Here is a 21897-nt window from a genome sequence, read left to right as displayed (position 1 = left end):
CAGAGCTGGAGTCCCCATTGTGAATCTTACTGAAAAGAAAATGGTTTGAATGTGAATTCCACATCCATGCCTTAGTGAAACTTAGTGAACTTTGAAATTTACATGAATTTAATCTTCTAATGAAGTCTACTTCATGAGCTGCAGAACAGGTAAGTGATACAGGCCCTTTGGGTCTATTAATTCACAATAGTATTTCTTCCTTTTGTTAATGCTATGGTCTGCAGCATACAGGCCCTTTGGGTCTCTTTATTCACAGTATATCATTCCTCCCTTTTGTTAATGCCATGGTCATACAGGCCCTTTTGAGTCTCTTTATTCACAATTAGTATCCTTCCCTTAATTTTATTAATGCCATGATTATACAGGCCCTTTGTGTCTCTTTACTCACAGTCAATATATATATTCCTCCCTATTGTCATGGTTATACTAAGAACAAATCTTGTTCCAGTAATAATTATTCCAGTACTGGATTTGGATCAAGGCCAGATAACCAGACCTATAAGAGAATGGAATGTGGTATAATTGTTCCCCCATATCCCCTTAATAACCTCCATCCTAGCAATTAACCATAGCTAATGCTTTAGGAGAAATTGATGGTTATACAGAATCTTTATTGATAATATACCCTTTCTTTGAGAGTTTGCTGTCTCAATTTGTTACGTATTTAAGATGTATGAAATGCATGAAAGACTGGATCAATAGACAATTTTGATATTTATCTAGATTTCTTTAAGAGTTTGCTGTCTCAATTTGTTATGTATTTAAGATGTATGAAATGCATGAAAGACTGGATCAATAGACAATTTTGATATTTATCTAGAAAATTGATAAAACTGTCTGATGGCTCATGCAAGTATATTGTTCTTGAGACACAATCAAGATATTTAAAACATGTGTCAATACAAAGGATCAAGTTAGAGCCAACAAGAAATATCTTTAAAAAAGATAAACGGCATAGTTTTTGCTGGTGAAATAAATTAACGAACTAATGCGTTTCAGCGCGGACAACAAAATTAGATCAGTTTGAATCATTTTGGTGAAGACTGCATTTGAATCAGGAATATAATTTTATTAATGTGTCACTAGAAATGATACATACACTTATTCAGCTTGCAATCAATCTTAACTTTGTTTCGTTTTTAACTGCATATCTACATTTTGCATCTACCGCTACATTGACCAATCACATACTTCATCTTGACCAGTAACGCCACCTGTTGCGTCATATCCGGGTGCAAAAGAATATTATACGGCTATGCCGAAAAATAGATGAAGTGACATCACACTGCTGTTTGTGTTCTATGTCACTGAACCTTCCCCACACAGAACAAATGTTCAGATGAACTGCTCTGCTTCCCTACTGTGGATGAAGGTACAAACTGTATAGAGTCGCTCTGCTTCCCTACTGTGGATGAAGGTACAAATTGTATAGAGTCGCTCTGCTTCCCTCCCTACTGTGGATGAAGGTACAAATTGTATAGAGTTGCTCTGCTTTCTTACTGTGGATGAAGGTACAAATTGTATAGAGTTGCTCTGCTTTCTTACTGTGGATGAAGGTACAAATTGTATAGAGCCATCTCTAATGTCACACCAAGTCATTCACAGTGGTGGCCAGATAAAGTTACATGTAGGATATAGCAAATCTGATTATTTATCTTATGATTTAAAACAAGTCTGATTGGTATACAAATCTGGCCACAGCATGCTCGGGTTGTACTAGAGGTCATCCTACTGGTGTTGAGATTACCAGTTACAACTACATGCTAGTTTGTACTAGAGGTCATCCTACAGTGTTGTGATTACCACTATATGTAGCACTTAATAGCTCTTATCGTCCATTTCATTCTGAAAAAACAGGAAATAAAAATATTTTTGTTGGTGAGAATGTAGCTTCAGTGCTGTGATGAATGCTTCCATCTCTGTACTTCTTCCTCATTGATTTCTTTATTCTTAGTTCAAAATCAGGTTAGTCTTGTAATTGACACCAAATCAAATTTGTTGTGAACATTACATTGATACACCATGACAGCATGTAATATTACTGTAGGTTTCCCTAGGGAAATAATAATGGGTGACTGAGAGATCTCGGTGGAAGGGGGGACGGGATGTCAGTGGAAGGGGGGGATGGGATGTCAGTGTAAGGGGAGATGGGATGTCAGTGGAAGGGGGGGGGGGGGGATGTCAGTGGAAGGGGGAGATTGGATGTCAGTGTAAGGGGAGATGGGATGTCAGTGGAAGGGGGGGGGGATGTCAGTGGAAGGGGGAGATGGGATGTCAGTGTAAGGGGGAGATGGGATGTCAGTGTAAGGGGGAGATGGGATGTCAGTGTAAGGGGGAGAAGGGATGTCAGTGTAAGGGGGAGATGGGATGTCAGTGAAGGGAGATGGGATGTCATTGTAAGGGGGAGATGGGATGTCAGTGAAGGGAGATGGGATGTCAGTGAAGGGGGAGATGGGATGTCATTGTAAGGGGGAGATGGGATGTCAGTGAAGGGGGAGATGGGATGTCATTGTAAGGGGGAGATGGGATGTCAGTGAAGGGAGATGAGATGTCAGTGAAGGGAGATGGGATGTCGGTGTAAGGGGGAGATGGGATGTCAGTGTAAGGGGGAGATGGGATGTCAGTGTAAGGGGGAGATGGGATGTCAGTGTTAGGGGGAGACGGGATGTCATTGTAAGGGGGAGATGGGATGTCAGTGAAGGGAGATGAGATGTCAGTGAAGGGAGATGGGATGTCAGTGTAAGGGGGAGATGGGATGTCATTGTAAGGGGGAGATGGGATGTCAGTGTAAGGGGGAGATGGGATGTCAGTGTTAGGGGGAGACGGGATGTCATTGTAAGGGGGAGATGGGATGTCAGTGTAAGGGGGAGATGGGATATCATTGTAAGGGGGAGATGGGATGTCAGTGTTAGGGGGAGACGGGATGTCATTGTAAGGGGGAGATGGGATGTCAGTGTAAGGGGGAGATGGGATGTCAGTGTAAGGGGGAGATGGGATGTCAGTGTAAGGGGGAGATGGGATGTCATTGTAAGGGGGAGATGGGATGTCAGTGTAAGGGGAGATGGGATGTCAGTGTCAGGGGAGATGGGATGTCAGTGTAAGGGGGAGATGGGATGTCAGTGTAAGGGGGAGATGGGATGTCAGTGTAAGGGGGAGATGGGATGTCAGTGTAAGGGGGAGATGGGATGTCAGTGTAAAGGGGAGATGGGCTGTCAGTGTAAGGGGGAGATGGGATGTCAGTGTAAGGGGGAGATGGGATGTCAGTGGAAGGAGGAGATGGGATGTCAGTGTAAGGGGGAGATGGGATGTCAGTGTAAAGGGGAGATGGGATGTCAGTGTAAAGTGGAGATGGGCTGTCAGTGTAAGGGGGAGATGGGATGTCAGTGTAAGGGGGAGATGGGATGTCAGTGTAAGGGGGAGATGGGATGTCAGTGTAAGGGGGAGATGGGATGTCAGTGTAAAGGGGAGATGGGATGCCAGTGTAAAGTGGAGATGGGCTGTCAGTGTAAGGGGGAGATGGGATGTCAGTGTAAAGGGGAGATGGGCTGTCAGTGTAAGGGGGAGATGGGATGTCAGTGTAAGGGGGAGATGGGATGTCAGTGGAAGGAGGAGATGGGATGTCAGTGTAAGGGGGAGATGGGATGTCAGTGTAAGGGGGAGATGGGATGTCAGTGTAAAGGGGAGATGGGATGTCAGTGTAAAGTGGAGATGGGCTGTCAGTGTAAGGGGGAGATGGGATGTCAGTGTAAGGGGGAGATGGGATGTCAGTGTAAGGGGGAGATGGGATGTCAGTGTAAAGGGGAGATGGGATGTCAGTGTAAAGTGGAGATGGGCTGTCAGTGTAAGGGGGAGATGGGATGTCAGTGGAAGGGGGAGATGGGATGTCAGTGTAAGGGGGAGATGGGATGTCAGTGTAAGGGGGAGATAGGATGTCAGTGTAAGGGGGAGATGGGATGTCAGTGTAAAGGGGAGATGGGATGTCAGTGTAAAGTGGAGATGGGCTGTCAGTGTAAGGGGGAGATGGGATGTCAGTGTAAGGGGGAGATGGGATGTCAGTGTAAGGGGGAGATGGGATGTCAGTGGAAGGGGGAGATGGGATGTCAGTGTAAGGAGGAGACGGGATGTCATTGTAAGGGGGAGATGGGATGTCAGTGTAAGGGGGAGACGGGATGTCAGTGTAAGGGGGAGATGGGATGTCAGTGTAAGGGGAGATGGGATGTCAGTGTAAGGGGGGAGACGGGATGTCAGTGTAAGGAGGAGACGGGATGTCATTGTAAGGGGGAGACGGGATGTCAGTGTAAGGGGAGACGGGATGTCAGTGTAAGGGGGAGATGGGATGTCAGTGTAAGGGGGAGATGGGATGTCAGTGTAAGGGGGAGATGGGATGTCAGTGTAAGGGGGAGACGGGATGTCAGTGTAAGGGGGAGACGGGATGACAGTGTAAGGGGGAGATGGGATGTCAGTGGAAGGGGGAGATGGGATGTCAGTGTAAGGGGGATGGGATGTCAGTGTAAGGGGGAGATGGGATGTCAGTGTAAGGGGGAGACAGGATGTCAGTGGAAGGGGGGGATGGGATGTCAGTGTAAGGGGGAGATGGGATGTTAGTGTAAGGGGGAGATGGGATGTCAGTGTAAGGGGGAGACGGGATGTCAGTGAAGGGGAGACAGGATGTCAGTGTAAGGGGGAGATGGGATGTCAGTGTAAGGGTAGATAGGATGTCAGTGTAAAGGGGAGATGGGATGTCAGTGTAAGGGGGAGATGGGATGTCAGTGTTAGGGGGAGATGGGATGTCAGTGTAAGGGTAGATAGGATGTCAGTGTTAGGGGGAGATGGGATGTCATTGTAAGGAGGAGATATGATGTCAGTGTAAGGGGGAGATGGGATGTCATTGTAAGGGGGAGATGGGATGTCATTGTAAGGGGGAGATGGGATGTCAGTGTAAGGGGGAGACGGGATGTCATTGTAAGGGGGAGATGGGATGTCAGTGGAAAGAGGAGATTGACAAAGGCTGGAGATACTGAAGATAGGAAAAGGTATCAAATTAAATTTAAGGTTAAACCAGACACATATTTCACAGGCACAGATGGTTTTTATATTGTGTAAAAGATGGAACTCCAGCTTCCCACCAGGAGGTTGTATACAGCCTGCCTTGTAAATCTTTTGCTAACTAGTAGAGCCCTGGTCTGGTACGCTTGTAAACATAAAACAGGGGTTGTCCTCCTATAAATGCCTCACAGATGATGATGTTTACAATAGAACTAATAGAGAGATTTGACTTTTGGCTCAGACCCTTACAAAGTTACACCATCATTCCTCAGGTATGCACAAACAAACCCTTAAATCTATAAACAATTTCCCAACAGTTTCTGTCCATACCACTTTTGGACACTGATGTTAGTAGGATCCATTGGCTGTCGTTATGCTCTATTGATAACTGGATTGCTGATTTGTAGAATTTGTGGTACATGTACACAGCATATAATAATATCTAGGTGCAGGGTCAATGGCAATTCAATACCTGTTTTGTAGCTCCTGAATACCTCCATAACAAAAGTTTAGGTAGAGAGGATCTCTTAGATAACGCATTGCAGAAGTAATCAAGTCTTTCCAGTCATACAACCTTGTACTCTGTACCTTTTTGTTTTCCATCAACCTATACATTGTGATTATCATGTTTTTCTGCTAATATTTGGAGTTATGGCCCCTGACTCATATTATTATGTCTTTCCTGTTATTATTTGGAGTTATGGCCCCTGACTCAGACTATCATGTCTTTTCTGTTGATATTTGGAGTTATGGCCCCTGACTCATATTATCATGTTTTTCTGCTAATATTTGGAGTTATGGCCCCTGACTCATATTATTATGTCTTTCCTGTTATTATTTGGAGTTATGGCCCCTGACTCAGACTATCATGTCTTTTCTGTTGATATTTGGAGTTATGGCCCCTGACTCATATTATTATGTCTTTCCTGTTATTATTTGGAGTTATGGCCCCTGACTCAGACTATCATGTCTTTTCTGTTAATATTTGGAGTTATGGCCCCTGACTCATATTATTATGTCTTTCCTGTTATTATTTGGAGTTATGGCCCCTGACTCAGACTATCATGTCTTTTCTGTTGATATTTGGAGTTATGGCCCCTGACTCATATTATCATGTTTTTCTGCTAATATTTGGAGTTATGGCCCCTGACTCATATTATTATGTCTTTCCTGTTATTATTTGGAGTTATGGCCCCTGACTCAGACTATCATGTCTTTTCTGTTAATATTTGGAGTTATGGCCCCTGACTCATATTATTATGTCTTTCCTGTTATTATTTGGAGTTATGGCCCCTGACTCAGACTATCATGTCTTTTCTGTTGATATTTGGAGTTATGGCCCCTGACTCATATTATCATGTTTTTCTGCTAATATTTGGAGTTATGGCCCCTGACTCATATTATTATGTCTTTCCTGTTATTATTTGGAGTTATGGCCCCTGACTCAGACTATCATGTCTTTTCTGTTAATATTTGGAGTTATGGCCCCTGACTCATATTATCATGTTTTTCTGCTAATATTTGGAGTTATGGCCCCTGACTCATATCATTATGTCTTTCCTGTTATTATTTGGAGTTATGGCCCCTGATTCAGACTAACATGTCTTTCCTGTTAATATTTGGAGTTATGACCCCTTACTCAGACTAACATGTCTTTTCTGTTATTATTTGGAGTTATGGCCCCTGATTCAGGCTAACATGTCTTTCCTGTCAATATTTGGATTTATGGCCCCTGACTCAGACTCTCATGTCTTTTCTGTTTATTTTTGGAGTTATGGCCCCTTACTCATTTACTTTAACAATGTCCTTTATATAAGAATTTATAGCATAATAGATTTTCTATGAAACAATGGTAAATATTTTCTTACATCTGACATCTTACTTAACCCATGAACCTTCAATGACATTTGTAGGGGTCAGTTGGGATCAATTTTAGGTCATTCATACTGTACCATTAAATGTTACGACCAGCCTTCATATAGGGATATGGTACATTGTATTTTGATTGGCCATTGAAATACTGTGTTATCTCTAAAATAAATTAAAATCAATTATTGTGTTCTGTGCTTCAGATGTTTTGATATAATGTTGGCATACAGTAAAAAGGCGGTCTGGTTCTGATCAATGGTCTCCTATGTGATTTGAAGTTTTTGTTGTTAATTTGATCTGGCCTTTTATTCCATTTATTTAAAACCATGTCTCTCTTTATAGGTAAGTTTATTACTCTATGACTGTATTATTGAGTTTGGACTTTAAAATCGATATAAAATAAAAAATTTATGTAAATTTATTGTCAAATTGTGTCCCTGATTTCCCATGTTAATTTAGTAAAACACCATGTTTGTATGATTAACAATCAAATATTCTATAGGGACTTGTTGAAAATCAATTATTGATATAGATGTTGGATGTGATATTGTATCAATATATATAAAATCCTAATAGTAAAATCCATTGTAGCAGCTAGACCCAGAGGGGATTCAGAGGCTGAAGTTAAATCACAATTCTAAATTGATTGATATGCAATTGGTATACAATATACATTATATATACATATATATATATGCCATGACTAAAAATATGAGATCACCACCACCACCCCTGTCCCTGGTTAAGTCCTGGATTTTCCTCTATTTAAAACCAATGTGATATTTGTGGTATGAACCACTGTCACACACACTAGACCCACGCATACCAAATTACCACAGCAAATGGTTTTCATGTGATCATGCAGGTTGTATGCCATTTTGTATATGACACACTTGAAACGCTCTCATACATCTCCCAGAAATACAGTGTGAAGAAAATGCTCAATATCTGCTTAAGCCCAATAAAAAGACAACAAGAAATCTAAAGACATTATAGAGAATCGATTACATGGAACATGCCCTGGATCAATAAACAGAAACATTTTGTGGTTTCAAAATTAAGTTTTCTTCACTGTTAACAGTTGAGTAAATAGATTAAATGGTGATTTAATAGATGAAAACTTATAAACCGAGTAAGGCCTCCTTGAGGACAGTTTGTGGTACATCAGTATAAACCTAGTAAGGCCTCCTTGAGGACAGTTTGTGGTACATCAGTATAAACCTAGTAAGGCCTCCTTGAGGACAGTTTGTGGTACATCAGTATAAACAGAGTAAGGCCTCCTTGAGGACAGTTTGTGGTACATCAGTATAAACCTAGTAAGGCCTCCTTGTGGACAGTTTGTGGTACATCAGTATAAACCGAGTAAGGCCTCCTTGTGGACAGTTTGTGGTACATCAGTATAAACCTAGTAAGGCCTCCTTGAGGACAGTTTGTGGTACATCAGTATAAACCTAGTAAGGCCTCCTTGAGGACAGTTTGTGGTACATCAGTATAAACCTAGTAAGGCGTCCTTGAGGACAGTTTGTGGTACATCAGTATAAACCTAGTAAGGCCTCCTTGAGGACAGTTTGTGGTACATCAGTATAAACCTAGTAAGGCCTCCTTGAGGACAGTTTGTGGTACATCAGTATAAACCGAGTAAGGCCTCCTTGAGGACAGTTTGTGTTACATCAGTATAAACAGAGTAAGGAGTCCTTCAGGACAGTTTGTGGTACATCAGTATAAACAGAGTAAGGCCTCCTTGAGGACAGTTTGTGGTACATCAGTTGTGTCACTTAGTCATGTGCCTATATTATCTATATTTACTTACATCAGTACTCCTGCCATTGCTGTTCACTGTTGATGTTTCCATGTTGAAGAATACTAAGTTAGATGTTGCTGTCTTGGCAATAAACACTCTCCATTCTGGTGTTCAATTAATAATTCATTTTCAAAATTCAGCTCTAGAGTATAACATATGTTAAATGCTGGATTTATGTGTAGTCACAAACATAGCATTCCTTACTACTGGATTAATAATTTACTTCCCAAGATTAGTTCAGCAGTAATTTAGATGTTGAGGGGTTCCCAGTGATATGTGTCAGATTTGTTAATGTTAGAATAAAAGTAATTCTGTCATATAATGTATGATGTCTAAACTGGTCTCTGTCTAACTGTCTACACTTGACTCTGTCTACACTTGACTCTGTCTAAACTGGTCTCTGTCTAAACTGGTCTCTGTCTAAACTGGACCCTGTCTAAACTAGACTCTGTCTACACCAAACTCTGTCTACACCGGACTCTGTTCTGTCTACACCGGACTCTGTCTACACCTGACTCTGTCTACACCGGACTCTGTCTACACTGGACTCTGTCTACACCAAACTCTGTCTACACCGGACTCTGTTCTGTCTACACCGGACTCTGTCTACACCAAACTCTGTCTACACCGGACTCTGTTCTGTCTACACCGGACTCTGTCTACACCAGACTCTGTCTACACCAAACTCTGTCTACACCGGACTCTGTTCTGTCTACACCGGACTCTGTCTACACCAAACTCTGTTTACACCGGACTCTGTTCTGTCTACACCGGACTCTGTCTACATCAGACTCTGTCTACACTGGACTCTGTCTACACCAAACTCTGTCTACACCGAACTCTGTTCTGTCTACACCGGACTCTGTCTACACCAGACTCTGTCTACACCGGACTCTGTCTACACCGGACTCTGTCTACACCAAACTCTGTCTACACCAGACTCTGTCTACACCGGACTCTGTCTACACCGGACTCTGTCTACATCGGACTCTGTCTACACCGGACTCTGTCTACATCGGACGCTGTCTACACCAGACTCTGTCTACATCGGACGCTGTCTACACCAAACTCTGTCTACATCGGACTCTGTCTACACCGGACTCTGTCTACATCGGACGCTGTCTACACCAGACTCTGTCTACACCAAACTCTGTCTACACCGGACTCTGTCTACACCGGACTCTGTCTACACCGGACTCTGTCTACACTGGACTCTGTCTACACCAGACTCTGTCTACACCGGACTCTGTCTACACTGGACTCTGTCTACACCAAACTCTGTCTACACCTGACTCTCTCTACACCGGACTCTGTCTACACTGGACTCTGTCTACACTGGACTAGCTCTGTCTACACTGGACTCTGTCTACACCTGACTCTCTCTACACCTGACTCTGTCTACACCAGACTCTGTGTACACCGGACTCTGTCTACACCGGACTCTGTCTACACCAGACTCTGTCTACACTGGACTCTGTCTACACTGGACTCTGTCTACACCAGACTCTGTCTACACCAGACTCTGTCTACACTGGACTCTGTCTACACCGGACTCTGTCTACACCAGACTCTGTCTACGCCAGACTCTGTCTACACTGGACTCTGTCTACACCGGACTCTGTCTACACCAAACTCTGTCTACATCGGACTCTGTCTACACTGGACTCTGTCTACACCGGACTCTGTCTACACCGGACTCTGTCTACATCAGACTCTGTCTACACCGGACTCTGTCTACACCGGACTCTGTCTACATTGAACTCTGTCTACACCGGACTCTGTCTACACCGGACTCTGTCTACACCAGACTCTGTCTACACCGGACTCTGTCTACATCAGACTCTGTCTACATCGGACTCTGTCTACACCAAACTCTGTCTACATCGGACTCTGTCTACACTGGACTCTGTCTACACTGGACTCTGTCTACACCAGACTCTGTCTACACCGGACTCTGTCTACACCGGACTCTGTCTACACTGGACTCTGTCTACACTGGACTCTGTCTACATCGGACTCTGTCTACACCAGACTCTGTCTACACCAAACTCTGTCTACACCGGACTCTGTCTACACCAGACTCTGTCTACACCGGACTCTGTCTACACCAGACTCTGTCTACACCAGACTCTGTCTACACCAGACTCTGTCTACACCAGACTCTGTCTACATCGGACTCTGTCTACATCGGACTCTGTCTACACCGGACTCTGTCTACATCGGACTCTGTCTACACCGGACTCTGTCTACATCGGACTCTGTCTACACCGGACTCTGTCTACACCAAACTCTGTCTACACCGGACTCTGTCTACACCGGACTCTGTCTACATCAGACTCTGTCTACACTGGACTCTGTCTACACTGGACTCTGTCTACACCGGACTCTGTCTACACCGGACTCTGTCTACACCGGACTCTGTCTACATCGGACTCTGTCTACACCGGACTCTGTCTACACCGGACTCTGTCTACACCGGACTCTGTCTACACCGGACTCTGTCTACATCGGACTCTGTCTACACCGGACTCTGTCTACACCAGACTCTGTCTACACGGGACTCTGTCTACATCGGACTGTGTCTACACTGGACTCTGTCTACACCGGACTCTATCTACACCGGACTCTGTCTACACCGGACTCTGTCTACACCGGACTCTGTCTACACCAGACACTGTCTACACCGGACTCTGTCTACACCAGACTCTGTCTACACCAGACTCTGTCTACACTGGACTCTGTCTACACCGGACTCTGTCTACACCAGACTCTGTCTACGCCAGACTCTGTCTACACTGGACTCTGTCTACACCAGACTCTGTCTACAGGGGACTCTGTCTACACCAGACTCTGTCTACACTGGAATCTGTCTACACTGGACTCTGTCTACACCAGACTCTGTCTACACGGGACTCTGTCTACACGGGACTCTGTCTACACCTGACTCTGTCTACACCAGACTCTGTCTACACCGGACTCTGTCTACACCAGACTCTGTCTACACTGGACTCTGTCTACACTGGACTCTGTCTACACCGGACTCTGTCTACACCAGACTCTGTCTACACCGGACGCTGTCTACACCAGACTCTGTCTACACCAGACTCTGTCTACATCGGACTCTGTCTACACCGGACTCTGTCTACACCGGACTCTGTCTACACTGGACTCTGTCTACACTGGACTCTGTCTACACCAGACTCTGTCTACACCGGACTTTGTCTACACTGGACTCTGTCTACACCGGACTCTGGAATTCAGTTTAGACAGAGTCTACTGTACTCAAATTAAATCAGGAATTACATAGGCCTATTTTATATATACCTCCAAGAGGAAAAGACCAATATGAAATCCAACATTACAGGAAAATTCAGAGACAAAATCAATAGAGAGATGAATGTTAACAAAATTGTGTGATCACTAACCAAGGCAATACTCTTTATTAGTCACACTTGAGATTCTTTTAAGGTTGGTTTTCACCTTTCTCTTAAACCTGTCTTTAACATGCAGAGATATTCAATTTCTATTCCAAATGGAATTCAATTTTTCTTTAGGAAAAAATTGTTTTAATTAGTTTCAGTTTTACAGAATGCCATTTCAATGAATGTTTAAAGAGTGTTTTTAGATTCCTCCATTATAGTAGTGCTAGCACTGTGTTGAGAGTTCTCCGAGAGTTATCGACAGATTAAGATGCCGACACCTCTATTTTGGGTTTCTGTTATTCCACAAGAGATTTGACATGAAGTGTTGGCTTATTTTTACTTGATGTGACCATTTCTATGGTAATTTTTACAGAAGCAGAAATACCCCAGATGAAATCCTGTTATACAAAATGTTAACTATAGACACAATTTTACTACATCCAAGAAGTTGTGTTTTAAATCTATTGAGAAATTGAAAGGTTCTTTTATAAGCATTTTTCACAGGACTTTTTTTGATGAAATGTTTCTCAAATTTCTTTTGTTGGTGCCATTTCGTCCTTAGTTGTGCACAATACTTTTGGAATCTGATCGAAAAAACATACAGTAATGCCTGACAGGAGTCCATCTTTGATTTTGATAAAAGCTCTTTATCATTATTTCTTCAAAAGTACTTGAAAGATATTTCTTATAAACTTCATATGTACATGGTACTGGTTTCCCTCTGTCCTAAGCTGTGCCATTACATTTTGAGTCAGATCAGAAAAACAACATGGCCCACTGGTGGCCATCTTGAATTTATTGATGTTTGTAATCACTTTTTCTTGAGAAGCTCTTGCAGGATATTTCTCAAACTTCATATGTAAATTCTCCTTGGACAGGTTGTGCCTGAGTCTTATCCGGAAAATGAAATGGCCAACAGGTGGCCATTTTGAAATTTGAATTTTTTATCACCATTTCTTGAGAAGTACAGGAAGGATGTGTCTCAAACTTGGTAAAGTTTTCCCCTCATAACAGTTGAAGTTTGTTATCACTATTTCTCCAAAAAAAATGTATGGCTCTTTCTTACATTTCCGTTAGCCCCTACTTTGCATGCTGAATTCTGAAACTAATATTGGAAAAACAAATGATGGCCATCATGCAGTCATCATGGATTTTAACGAATTGTTACCAATATTACTCCGGGTGTTGTATGTTAGGTCCCCTTGTTATCAAAACATCAGTCTGACATAGAACCAATAAAGATCATTCCGTGGTGGATGCCAAGATCCCTTTGGGATCTCTTGTTCTGCTATAAGTTCTACATACAACTCTGTGAGGTTGTGGTGTTATTTAAGTACTTAGAAACTTCCAACATTGTAGCAAACCAATGGTAAATTAAACCTGAAACCTTGATGTGTTATTTCCCTCTAACGCCTTGTTGTCAGTACATCTAAGGATTAAAACCCCATTTTATCTTATTTATTGCAAAATGTGAATTCCTTCGTGAAATCCAAAAGGGGAAATAAAAGCTGTTGTTTTGAACATCTTACTTTACAACTTCAGATTAGAGAATAGAAGCTTATACCTAATTTGGTTGTGGTTTTTAGAGGTGACTTCCCATGATCAGATTTCAAAGTTTATTTCTGGCGTACTTAAGGCAGGCGTTAAATGTTTTATAAGCAATATATGAGGGAATCTGCTCAAGAATAGAATGGACTTTTTAAACAATCTGCCTATCCTAACAGCGTAACAAAGCAGTGTTTAAACAACAAATAAATTATGAATTTTTATGTCTGAGAATTAATGTCTTTGTTAAAAATTTCAAACCTTAGAAAGTTATCGACTTAAGTGTTGACAAACTAGCGCCTCAACCTTCAAACAAAATCTGTTAATCTGCTGTTTCTGTTCGACTAATAAAATGTTTTATATTATCAATAATAATCTATACTTGTGATTCATGCTTAGATTTTAGAGTTCTAAATTGAGATACTTCGCCCAAGTAGAGAAAGTTTCCTTTCTGAATCTTATATATATATAGAGAGAGAACCGAAGTCATCAAAAATACATTGGTCTCCTGGTCTTATTTTCCGTGTACTGTTTCAAGAGTCTCCATAAAAAATCTGTATTTTTGTTGATATGTGATTCCCTCTTTAAATCTATTTTGAGTTATGGTTTATTTATTGTGTCAGTATATTCTATGTTGTTTTTGTCTGTGTGTTGTTTAATTGATTTTGAGTTATTTATTATGTCAGTATTCTTTGTCGTTTTTGTCTTTATTTCCCTTGTTTAATTTATTTTGTCAGTACTCCACCTTGTTGTTTTACATGTGGTTTTTGAATGTGTTAAACTTCTGATAAAATTGTGGAAATTTAAACTATCTGAACAATTGCAGCATAAAGCTAGCAGAGTAATTGTAAGTTCATTAAAATTAAGGGACACAAATAGAAAAGATCAAAGTTGATACAGTAAAATACTAATTAAGGAATTAAGGTGGAAACCTGTTGGGATCAAACAGCTGTCATGTTCAGCTTTATACTCATCACTGTGGATTTGACAGAATATTCCAGAGCAGCTGGAGAGTATGTCATATGGTTTGGAATGTCTATATTTCCAATTTAATTACAAGTTATATCATTTGATTTGATCACAACTATTACTGACTACTACCTATTACAAGTGGTATAATTTGGTCTACAGTTGTCTCTGACAACTAAATATTTCAAGTTTTAATTTGGTTTACACCTGTTTCTGACAACTACCAATTACAAGTCATATAATTTGGTTGACACCTGTTTCTGACTTTCTGCCTGTTGATGAGACTACAACCTATATGATTTATTCATTTTTAAGCCATTTTCTGATTTCTATCTTGTTTTTCATCCCACTTTAATTTCTTTTATCTATTAAGATTTTAAATCTAATTGCCATTCCACTTTTTATAATTATATTATAAATGGACGTCACTTAATTTTTGGATGCTATTTATTTTCCATTTTCAACTTTGACAAGTTTCGTTTTAATACATCCAGAACATGGATGTGATACAGTGGTATAAGCTGCAGGTATTTCTGGTTATCATTTGTGTTACTAATTGTTGTATATTCTAATATATAGATAAGGTTTTGTAAGTAATAACGACGTCATCAGGTCCAATATAGGTATAGGTATTGGATCCTAACAAAGAGATGTTTGCTGGATACGTACGTTATTACTAGAAATAGATAATTACTAAAAGCATATTATATATAGAGTCTAGTAAGTAATAACAACGTCATCAGGTCCAATATAGGAACTGGATCCTAACAAAGAGATGTTCATCAGATATGTATTACTAGAAATAGATAATTAGTAATAGAATATTATATATAGGGTCTAGTAAGTAATAATGACGTCATCAGGTTCAATATAGGTATACGTATTGGATCCTAACAAAGAGATGTTCCCCGGATACGTATTACTAGAAATAGATAATTAGTAATAGCATATGTTATATAGTGGGTCTTAAGTGTAAGTAATAATTTCAGTATGGTCCAATATAGGTACAGGAGCCTAGCAAACAGACATTTGCTGGATGCATTTTACTAGAAATAGATAATTTCTAATAATATATATGATACATGTATATATAATCGCAGTTGCCATGATAATAGTAATATTTGATTTTTATATTGAAATACATGATACCCAAAGTGTTTCTCATATTTGAACTATATACATACAGTATATATATATATACTACGGAAGGGAGCATCATGTTTTTGTTGAAAGATGCCTTAATTTCTACCATTAACAATACAGATACATGTGTATGTAATCATTTCCGTCTTTTATAAAATCGCAATATCTCTTAAAGATATAATATCTAGTAAGTATAGTGTGGGTAAAAGCTCGATGGAATGTCTTTGATAAATCATAAATCTGTCACTGTTAAAATAAAGAACAAAAAACTGTTTAAAAAAACACTGCTTTTTTACCATCAAAATGGCTGTAGATGTAAGAGTTTTTTGAGCATTTTGGATGTTTTAAATTTGAGTCCACTAGGCTTTTCGTTCAACCCTAAGTCTATCATTCAGCTCTTTAGTGTAATATTTATATAGGTATATGGTATATGATATACATTGCGGTGTATTTTATCTGTTTAGTGGCCACACATCCAGATATCTTCTAAGGAATATATATTTTGATATATCCGTGTATTCAATTTGTACCACTCTACAATCATCCTACTGCCATAACGACATAATACCCTGTACTATTTTGATAGTTTTCCTGTTTTAAAGCTGAAAGATAATGGATTCCCGGGCCTACATGTGTTATTTTCCCCAAAATGATTAAAAAAATAGGAGGATATAATCTTTCCAATTTTCATTAAAGTATAAGGCTATATTAGTTGGAAAACCAGGTAGAACAAAATTGTAATATACCTAAGTCTTCATATCAAGTTGGCTGTACAAACCACCTCTAACATACTGTCAATAACTGTCCTGTGTATTAATAATAAAAAAGACAATGTGTTAAAATTATTAGAACTTGAGATATTTTAGGAAGAAGAATCATATGTGGTAATAATGCCTTACCAATATTTAAGAATTCATCCCTCACGGAGCGTTAATCCTTTTTTCTCATCACCTTTGTTAACGATAATCCAGCTTTGTTCCACTGTAAACAAGTATTCTTAATCCTCGGCAAACAAGTATCCTTAATCCTCGGCAAACAAGTATTCTTTATCCTCAGTAGACAAGTATCCTTAATCCTTGGTAAACAAGTATTCTTATCCGCGTTAACAAGTATTCTTATTCCTTGGTAAACGTGTGCTTAATCCTCAGTAAACAAATTTCAATATTCTGCTCTTTCTTAATCCTTGGTGAGAGAGTATAGCCACTCTAGAGTTAGTTCTTGGTATAAGACGACTCTACTCCTGAGTTAAACCTTGGTACTTTATAGATGAGTATGACTTGTGTACTATTGATAACCCAGTTAAAACTGAGTACACGCTGGACACTTCAGTGTAAATCCTCGACACCTCCGTATCTGAGTACCATGCTTCAGTCGGGATACACCACAGACGAGGCCTATTTGATATTGATGAGAACAAACGGGAACATAATTCTCACAAAATTTTCCACAACAATGAACTGTAATAATGGAAGCTGAGGCAGTGGGAGTAAAATATCAATATCATCATCAACATCTAGTGATGGGGGAAGTTTGTAGGCTGTCTATACCCTATAGCACTTGGTGTTAGGCTATCACCCCAGTAAATCTCCAATTAGTTGAGAGTATCATGAGTATGTACCATCCCCCACAGCTGGACATTCCTGTAGTGGGAAGCTCCACAGACACCTGGCCAGCCCTGGACAGATGCTCACTGTCCTTGTCTAAAGCTAATAGGATTATTTTGCACTAAGTCTGCTGTTTGTTGATCTGTTGGTGTGATCACAGTTTTCAAATCAGATTAGTCCACTAGCTACTGATGAGTGACGGCACTACAGCCTCCTGTGTTAGAAGGTATCATAGAGATGTGTGTAGCCACAGTGTGGGTCTCCTATACTGACTGTGTACCACTGGAACTGTGATAAACTGACACCATGTCACTGGTGAACTGTATGATACCAGGGCTGTAACTGTGACAAACTGACACTGTGCCTGTAACACTAGACCTATATAACACTGGAACTGTGATAAACTGACACCATGTCACTGGTGAACTGTATGATACCAGGGCTGTAACAATAGACCTATATAACACTGGAACTGTGACAAACTGACACTGTGCCTGTAACATAATAGACCTATATAACACTGGAACTGTGACAAACTGACACTGTGCTTGTAACAATAGACCTATATAACACTGGAGCTGTGACAAACTGACACTGTGCCTGTAACAATAGACCTATATAACACTGGAGCTGTGACAAACTGGCACTGTGCCTGTAACCATAGACCTATATAACACTGGAACTGTGACAAACTGACACTGTACCTGTAACAATAGACCTATATAACACTGGAACTGTGACAAACTGACACCGTGCCTGTAACAATAGACCTATATAACACTGGAACTGTGACAAACTGACACCGTGCCTGTAACAATAGACCTATATAACACTGGAACTGTGACAAACTGACACTGTCCCTGTAACAATAGACCTATATAACACTGGAACTGTGACAAACTGACACTGTACCTGTAACAATAGACCTATATAACACTGGAACTGTGACAAACTGACACCGTGCCTGTAACAATAGACCTATATAACACTGGAACTGTGACAAACTGACACCGTACCTGTAACAATAGACCTATATAACACTGGAACTGTGACAAACTGACACTGTACCTGTAACAATAGACCTATATAACACTGGAACTGTGACAAACTGACACCGTGCCTGTAACAATAGACCTATATAACACTGGAACTGTGACAAACTGACACTGTGCCTGTAACAATAGACGTATATAACACTGGAACTGTGACAAACTGACACTGTACCTGTAACAATAGACCTATATAACACTGGAACTGTGACAAACTGACACCGTGCCTGTAACAATAGACCTATATAACACTGGAACTGTGACAAACTGACACTGTACATGTAACCATAGACCTATATAACACTGGAACTGTGACAAACTGACACTGTGCCTGTAACAATAGACCTATATAACACTGGAACTGTGACAAACTGACACTGTACCTGTAACAATAGACCTATATAACACTGGAACTGTGACAAACTGACACCGTGCCTGTAACAATAGACCTATATAACACTGGAACTGTGACAAACTGACACCGTGCCTGTAACAATAGACCTATATAACACTGGAACTGTGACAAACTGACACTGTCCCTGTAACAATAGACCTATATAACACTGGAACTGTGACAAACTGACACTGTACCTGTAACAATAGACCTATATAACACTGGAACTGTGACAAACTGACACCGTGCCTGTAACAATAGACCTATATAACACTGGAACTGTGACAAACTGACACCGTACCTGTAACAATAGACCTATATAACACTGGAACTGTGACAAACTGACACTGTACCTGTAACAATAGACCTATATAACAGTGGAACTGTGACAAACTGACACTGTGCCTGTAACAATAGACCTATATAACACTAGAACTGTGACAAACTGACACTGTGCCTGTAACAATAGACCTATATAACACTGGAACTGTGACAAACTGACACCGTGCCTGTAACATAATAGACCTATATAACACTGGAACTGTGACAAACTGACACTGTACCTGTAACAATAGACCTATATAACACTGGAACTGTGACAAACTGACACTGTGCCTGTAACATAATAGACCTATATAACACTGGAACTGTGACAAACTGACACTGTGCCTGTAACAGTAGACCTATATAACACTGGAACTGTGACAAACTGACACTGTACCTGTAACAATAGACCTATATAACACTGGAACTGTGACAAACTGACACTGTACCTGTAACAGTAGACCTATATAACACTGGAACTGTGACAAACTGACACTGTACATGTAACAATAGACCTATATAACACTGGAACTGTGACAAACTGACACTGTACCTGTAACAATAGACCTATATAACACTGGAACTGTGACAAACTGACACTGTACCTGTAACAATAGACCTATATAACACTGGAACTGTGACAAACTGACACTGTACCTGTAACAATAGACCTATATAACACTGGAACTGTGACAAACTGACACCGTGCCTGTAACAATAGACCTATATAACACTGGAACTGTGACAAACTGACACTGTCCCTGTAACAATAGACCTATATAACACTGGAACTGTGACAAACTGACACTGTACCTGTAACAATAGACCTATATAACACTGGAACTGTGACAAACTGACACCGTGCCTGTAACAATAGACCTATATAACACTGGAACTGTGACAAACTGACACTGTCCCTGTAACCATAGACCTATATAACACTGGAACTGTGACAAACTGACACTGTGCCTGTAACAATAGACCTATATAACACTGGAAGTGTGACAAACTGACACTGTGCCATTGGTGAACTGTATGATACCAGGGCTGTAACAATAGACGTATATAACACTGGAGGTGTGACTACTGACCTGTATAACACTGGAGGTGTGACTAGTGACCTGTATAACACAGGAGGTGTGACTACTGACCTGTATAACACTGGAGGTGTGACTACTGACCGGTATACCACTGGAGGTGTGACTAGTGACCAGTATAACACTGGAGGTGTGACTACCGACCAGTATAACACTGGAGGTGTGACTACTGACCTGTATAACACTGGAGGTGTGACTAGTGACCTGTATAACACTGGAGGTGTGACTACTGACCTGTATAACACTGGAGGTGTGACTACTGACCAGTATAACACTGGAGGTGTCACAACTGACCAGTATAACACTGGAGGTGTGACTACTGACCTGTATAACACTGGAGGTGTCACAACTGACCAGTATTACACTGGAGGTGTGACTACTGACCAGTATAACACTGGAGGTGTGACTACTGACCTGTATAACACTGGAGGTGTGACTACTGACCTGTATAACACTGGAGGTGTGACTACTGACCAGTATAACACTGGAGGTGTGACTACTGACCAGTATAACACTGGATGTGTGACTACTGACCTGTATAACACTGGAGGTGTGACTAGTGACCTGTATAACACTGGAGGTGTGACTAGTGACCTGTATAACACTGGAGGTGTGACTACTGACCGGTATAACACTGGAGGTGTGACTACTGACCTATATAACACTGGAGGTGTGACTACTGACCTGTATAACACTGGAGGTGTGACTAGTGACCTATATAACACTGGAGGTGTGACTACTGACCGGTATACCACTGGAGGTGTGACTACTGACCAGTATAACACTGGAGGTGTGACTAGTGACCAGTATAACACAGGAGTTGTGACTTCTGACCTGTATAACACTGGAGGTGTGACAAGTGACCAGTATAACACTGGAGGTGTGACTAGTGACCAGTATAACACTGGAGGTGTGACTACTGACCAGTATAACACTGGAGGTGTCACAACTGACCAGTATAACACTGGAGGTGTGACTACTGACCTGTATAACACTGGAGGTGTCACAACTGACCAGTATTACACTGGAGGTGTGACTACTGACCAGTATAACACTGGAGGTGTGACTACTGACCTGTATAACACTGGAGGTGTGACTACTGACCTGTATAACACTGGAGGTGTGACTACTGACCAGTATAACACTGGAGGTGTGACTACTGACCAGTATAACACTGGAGGTGTGACTACTGACCTGTATAACACTGGAGGTGTGACTACTGACCTGTATAACACTGGAGGTGTGACTACTGACCAGTATAACACTGGAGGTGTGACTAGTGACCAGTATAACACTGGAGGTGTGACTACTGACCAGTATAACACTGGAGGTGTGACTAGTGACCTGTATAACACTGGAGGTGTGACTACTGACCGGTATAACACTGGAGGTGTGACTACTGACCTATATAACACTGGAGGTGTGACTACTGACCTGTATAACACTGGAGGTGTGACTAGTGACCTATATAACACTGGAGGTGTGACTACTGACCGGTATACCACTGGAGGTGTGACTACTGACCAGTATAACACTGGAGGTGTGACTAGTGACCAGTATAACACAGGAGTTGTGACTTCTGACCTGTATAACACTGGAGGTGTGACAAGTGACCAGTATAACACTGGAGGTGT

At 41.0% G+C, this 21897-nt stretch overlaps 2 protein-coding genes across 2 annotated transcripts in view; one reads left to right on the top strand and one right to left on the bottom strand.

Moving 5' to 3' along the window:
- LOC117343603 (probable zinc transporter protein DDB_G0269332) overlaps positions 1-17602 on the bottom strand; it is a 32437-nt gene extending 14835 nt beyond the window's left edge. Inside the window, exon 1 of the mRNA XM_033906036.1 lies at positions 16695-17602. The gene's annotated coding sequence lies outside the window, so the exon portion shown is untranslated. The remainder of the gene's footprint in view (positions 1-16694) is intronic.
- LOC117343602 overlaps positions 1-21897 on the top strand; it is a 178396-nt gene that overhangs the window by 26895 nt on the left and 129604 nt on the right. The window lies entirely within an intron of this gene.

Source organism: Pecten maximus, chromosome 15 (assembly GCF_902652985.1).
Source record: "Pecten maximus chromosome 15, xPecMax1.1, whole genome shotgun sequence".
NCBI classification, from domain to species: Eukaryota; Metazoa; Mollusca; class Bivalvia; order Pectinida; family Pectinidae; genus Pecten; species Pecten maximus.
This window is presented reverse-complemented; position numbering and strand designations above follow the sequence as displayed.